General features: G+C 49.7%; 1 protein-coding gene across 2 annotated transcripts in view; it reads left to right on the forward strand.

The window, feature by feature from the left end:
• The first annotated feature begins 817 nt into the window (after positions 1-817).
• Positions 818-5,902, forward strand: part of LOC126575749 (spondin-1) — a 14,266-nt gene continuing 9,181 nt past the window's right edge. The window contains exon 1 of one of the 2 annotated variants that reach the window (XM_050236606.1): positions 818-1,031. The gene's annotated coding sequence lies outside the window, so the exon portion shown is untranslated. The remainder of the gene's footprint in view (positions 1,032-5,902) is intronic. The other variant, XM_050236605.1, reaches the window with a different exon arrangement.

The following is a 5,902-nucleotide window of genomic DNA, read 5'->3' on the forward strand; positions in this document are numbered from 1 at the left end:
GGGCAAATGGAGAACGCATGGTAGTTGGTCCTTGTGAGTGAACTTCCCAGCTGTCTAGTGAGTGAACACTGGCGAGAGCGCTGCTGCTGCTTGCTCTCCGTGTTTTGAAAATGGATATTTTCCGCGATAAAAAAGACAACTTCAGAATTTAAATGTAGTTCTGAAAGCACAATTTAAAAGCCATGGAGCAACAAAAAAGGCAATCACTTTTTTGAAGAACACCAAAAAGCTGGGAAAAGGGTTCCTTTCAATGGGAAGTCCGATGCCATGTTTGTGCGCTAAGCTCTATCAAAGCAATCACAGCATAAAATGTGGCATCTTAAAAAAATAAAAACTCCCTCCAACTCTTTCCTTTACTCTACAATGCAGCAAGACAGTGCATCGTTGTCCAAAAAACCAAAACAAAACATTGCTGGCTGGCTGGCTGGCTGGCCCCCAAAAACATTCCACGAACTCCACGCGCCAACCAACGAAGAAATGAACGAACGCAACACTTGCCTGCTCTTGTGCTCTCTGTTGTGTGTTGCCGTGCAACGGCAAACCGCCAACTCTTTCGTGGCTCTCATACGGCGGTTTATGCTCCTGCTGGCAGAGTCGGAATGAACCGCATCCTCAGCACGATTTGTGGACTCCACGTTTTGCGAGAATTCTAGAACCTGCCGCTGTTTGCGCGCTCTAGAAACTTGGAGCGCGAGAAGAGAGAGAGAGAGAGAGCGCGTGATAGGCAGCATCCGAGCGATAGCAACAGAGCGCGATAGGATGGGATGATGCCTGCGATGTACGCCAGCTCGCCAGACAGTTTACTCCCGAACGTCGGTTCAATCGGATTCCCGATCCGTTCCGGTCAGACAGTCAGCGCGAAAGACCTTTCCTTATCCGCTAGTGAGCATCTAGACAGTTAAAGCGCTAACTCGCGTTTTCTGTTGAGTGTGTTTTGGAATCCAATTTCCGGTTACGAAGTGTTTCGAAGTGAACTACAAGCCGGTTGGTATTGTGTTTTGGTGATTCAGTCGCATTTTTATGGTATTACTGTGAGTGTTCAGTGCGCTACAATGATCGCAGCAATAACAGTGCTAGAAGGACGCGCGAAATCAAATCAATTCCTCCCCCCCCCCGCGTTCAGGACCGCGTGCAGCGCTACACCGAACAGCAATTTGCGTGGTCCGCTGCTATGCAAATCGATGTATGGTGCTCCGATTGTACCTCGTGTATTTCTGTGTCTGTGCACGATTAAATAAAGTGTACCCCAGCAAAGAGGAGGCCAAGCGGAGGCCTCGGTGGTGTGGAGCAAATTGCGAGCGTTTTAAAGATTAGCACAACTCGCGCTCACATGTGTATTTGTTGGTCTATCTGGCTGTGTGTATGCATGATGATGGTTGGTGGTGATACTGGTGCTACTGCTGGTGGTGGTGGGTGATGCGACGAAATGCAAAATCGCATTACTGGGCGGGTGGTGATAAGCGTTAAATCCGCTCGAGTCGTCGGTTTCGTTTCTTTTTTTCTTCTGTTGTAAAATAGGAGTGACGCCAGCGTCCGGGCAGCAACGAAAGGCTGCGGAAGGGGGCCTCCTTTTTGCGCGTTTCGGGTGCGTTACTATCGCGGGCATCGTGACGGCAAAAATAGGCGCCAACGAATGGCGAAATGTGAAAGGAGACAGCCTCAGTCACAGTCTGATGCTCTCGGATGCCATATTTTGTTGTTTTACTACTACGGCGAATGAAAGTAATTGATAATGTGCTGTCGTCGTGTACGTACGTATGTGTGCCGCTTGGTGTCGCGTAAAAAGCAATAGCGTAATGATGCGTAAATACACATTCTTTATGACAAGAGCGTAATGATGATGGAGCAGTGAAATCCGGAGTGCAGTGAAGTGGCTAAGAAGCTAAGAAGGCCATTCAGCACCACCGCCAGAGGCCACTTTCAATCGGATTAAATCGCGAAATTAAATCATGTTTCGAGCGTAATCACATCGCAAAAAAAAAAATAGAAGGCAAATCAGAACGAGAGCGAGAGAAGGAACAACGTGGCAAACGAATTAATCTAGTACTCGTGGCGGAACGATGAAGAATCTTGGAGCATAGAGATCACGCGACTAGAGTGAATCCTTCAACATGACCGGCGCCATGGCTTGCTGCTGCGCAACACGCTTAACACCACAACACATCTGACCTTGATCAACGGTGTCGGTGCGAGACGAGACGAGAGGCGCCGATGCGAACCAATTGAACCACCCCCCGAGAGGGAGAGATATATTTAACCAGATTCCGACGCAAACACACGGGCGGACGCATCGCGTGTTCCTTCCCTGTTTTAATTGCGCGCATCGGATGGCAATGCCCGCCGATCATCATCATCAACGCCGAGATGGACACATCTGGGATCTCCGGTTTCACTGCGGCTCTGTCTGGAATTCACGGTTCCCCGCTGTCTTTCTCTGCCTCCCTTTGAATTGTTATTTCAGAAAGAAGCGTATTGAATATCAAGGACAATCATTATGCCCTTCAAATAGGCGGCGCTGGTGGGGGACACTCAGGAGCGCGATGGAACCACCGTTTGCTGGTTAATTACTGGTGTTATGGATGCTTCATCCGCTCTGGACCTGTACACCGGATGCGACCGTGGCAATTCCACGAAACGACTCCCTATTAATTGCAATCGGAAAAAATGGAGAGGAGAATGTGAAGGGATAATATTACTCATATTTCGAGTACTTATGTAAAGCGGTGCAAGAGATCTCGTATCGGACACAGAAGGCCACAGACATTCCACAGCAATTCTGGGATCTGTGGTTGCCATTTTCTGATATCAAATGAATGGCTGTGGCTTCACAGTAAAAAAAGGAATTAAAATAAGTTGAATACCACATTCACCATTCGGATTTGTAATCGAAAAGCGTTCCGCAAAACCGCAGCCCGAGAACGAGGCACCAAAATAGTGCGGGAAATTGCGTCGCGTTTTAAATTGGAACTGCAGCAGCGCTCAGTGGCCATCGAGTGGATTTTGGGTGCCTGCTTCCTTTTTTAATGAACCACAACCCTGTGCAACCCAAGGGCAGTAAGACAGCAGGAAATCATGAAATATCACGTAAAACGAAGCGCCATAAACCGGTTTGGGGGGGTGGTATGCATCCCTTGGCACCCCTCTCTCTGGGGATAGGGGGGTTGGGGGTCTAGTGGCCTCAATTCTATTCAACGTTACGCTTGCTTTGGAGCATAAAGCGACCAGGGCAGGGGAGAGAGAAAAAAAGACCATTATTATACCCAGCAACCGAGCATCCCCTTTTTTCCTGTGGCCCTCAGTGCACGAAATGGCCGCACCAAGAGATCCATCCTTGGTCTCGGATGGCCATCCTCCCCGCCCCCCAAGGCGGTCATTTCGTTTTATTGTCCACTTTGTTGCGATTTGCTTAATTGCTGCTGCTGCTGCCTTCATCCACCGCCGGACTAACGTAGCGTTGGGTTGGGCTTTGAATGCAAAGAAATGTCTGAGCCTTTGGAGTCTCAACCGGCCATTGCCTGTACCTACGAGGATACCCGGGTACGAATGTCCGGGAACACGTCCAACCCTCACATGCGGTGTAGAGGCTTCGCCATTCATTCATCAACATCTTCATGCTGCAATGAACGCACGAGCTTCCGAGGATCTCCGAGGCATTAATGCTTCTTCCTTTTTGGGGCGCTGCCCGAAGCATAACACAAAATGGACGGCACAATGCGGTGTGGCCGAGGTCAGATAGCAGCGAGGATGCCGTGGCCTCCAAATGAACCTAAAACCAAAAAAAAAACGCCGGGAGATTTCCGTCAGCCAAAACTAATTGGGTGGCCCTTGAGCTCGGAATGGAATGGTTTGTTGCGGTGGCGGTGAAATGGCGGAAAGAAATCGAAAATGAGTTGCACGGGGCCGAGTCGTCCTCTTTGCCGTCGCTTCGCACTGGCACTTTACCATTTTGTGGCGTACCACCACATGGGTGAACACACAACTAGCTTCAAGCGGTAGCCGTCTGGAAAAGGAAATTAAAAGCGTAAACAAAAAGGCGCTCCATCAAACAGCGACTGCGGCATTAAAACACACATACAAACCGAGAGATTGAGGACAAACAGGAGTCTGTGGCGTGGAAGCAACAGTGGAACCAGCGAGATGGAAAGCAAAGACGTGGAAGGGAAGAAATAACAATGAAATCCGCTCAAAACGGCGTCCTTCCTGGTGTGTGGTGTGTCGTCACACAGAAAAGCCGGATGTGATGGTCTACGGAGCAAGCCCTGCCTGCTCCACAGCCTCCTGCCACCGACAAGATGACGATGAAGTGAAGCTTCACCGTGGCACACGTACACAGACACACCGACACAAAGTGTCACTGTTTGTAAATAAACAACGAGCAGGACCGTGGGGCCGTCATGCGGCTACCTGTCCACAGGACTCACTCGGGGATTAGAAACTGTCCAGTACAGTGTTCCGGGAATGGCGCAAGGCATGGCGCTAGATAGCGCAGAACATTTCAAGGTTTATTTTGCGGTTCCGTTTGTTGTTTTTGGACAAACCGGGGCCTCTGGGCCTCTGTCTGGCCGGCACGATGAGACGTGAGCGACCGCGTGCACCGCTTTCACGGTGCGAATTGTTTATCTAATGGCCTTCCAGGGGCGGGACGCTCCTTTCAGACCATCAGGGGTCTCTCTGCCGGGTCTGAAATGTTTAAATTGAATATTGAAAATGCTTTCAACGGAACGATGCAAATTGAAGCTCACCGAGTGGTTTGTTTGCATTTCACTTTGGTCTGGCAATTTCCCGATTTTCGAAGTGTAATGGCGCTTCACGGTAGTGATGAGGGTACTCCTCTCTAGCCTGTATCTGATTGACCGACACTGATTAAGTATGTGGAAATGGCACTCACATTGAAGCCCTGTGGGCGGATATTGTTTTTGGCAAACTTTGATTGAATTACACCGGAATTGCGTCTCGGAGGTGCCTGATTCGTTTCGCAATAATCCGGAAATAACCATTCCCCCGTCAATGGACGGAGTTGCTCATCACGGAAGGGGAAACCTTTCCATTAAAGATGTCGATCCTTCTTGGACGTCACACTCCACTGAGGCGTGCAATCTAGCCAGCATCTAGAGGTTCGAAAAGAAGGACAAATAGTGCTGCCCCGCCTGCTTCGCTTCCCCGTGGCAGCAACCTTGACCCCAAAAGCTGCTGTCAGCTCCTGACGAAGCCTCTTAGCAACCACCGTAACACGCACCTTGGCGTACTTCGACGAACGAACACCGAACGTTAGCAACATTATCAGCAGCTTACCAGAACAGCACGGCACTTCTGTGATAACTTTGTGTAGGGACTCCGTGATGTGCGATGGCTCGTAAAGGAGTCATTTTTGGGGCGGTGGAATAGCCATCAATGCCACCACACCGATGATGCCCGAACTTTATCACCATCGTCATGCATTATGGATGGATGGTTGATGAGAGAGAGAGAGAGAATGGTCCTCAACCGACAGCATGCTGGGCGTGCTGTTGGCACCCTGGGTGTATGGGGCATAACTTATCTAATTATCACTAAACCATTCACCCCAACCTACACCAAAATCCCGTTTCCGAGGTCCTGGTGCAGTAAATGTAATTAGCTTTATTACACTCCGTTTCCTGCTGCAAATTAAACCCCCTTCGGTCCATAGGGGCCTCGAGTAAGTTCACCAGAAAGTACTCCAATTACCGATGTCCGATGCTGTGTGATGTGGGATTCACAATCATCATTCCCAGCGCAGGTCGGCACGGTTGAACCACGCCGTGATAGGGGAATGATTTGGTCGAACGATAAGCACCAAGGGTCCTACATTCCACCCAGATTGTGGCGTCCTGCACCGGACGGAGGGAATCCTGTGTACGATGTACGATTTGCAGTTCAGCGA

Source organism: Anopheles aquasalis, chromosome 3, assembly GCF_943734665.1.
Source record: "Anopheles aquasalis chromosome 3, idAnoAquaMG_Q_19, whole genome shotgun sequence".
In the NCBI taxonomy this organism is placed as follows: domain Eukaryota; kingdom Metazoa; phylum Arthropoda; class Insecta; order Diptera; family Culicidae; genus Anopheles; species Anopheles aquasalis.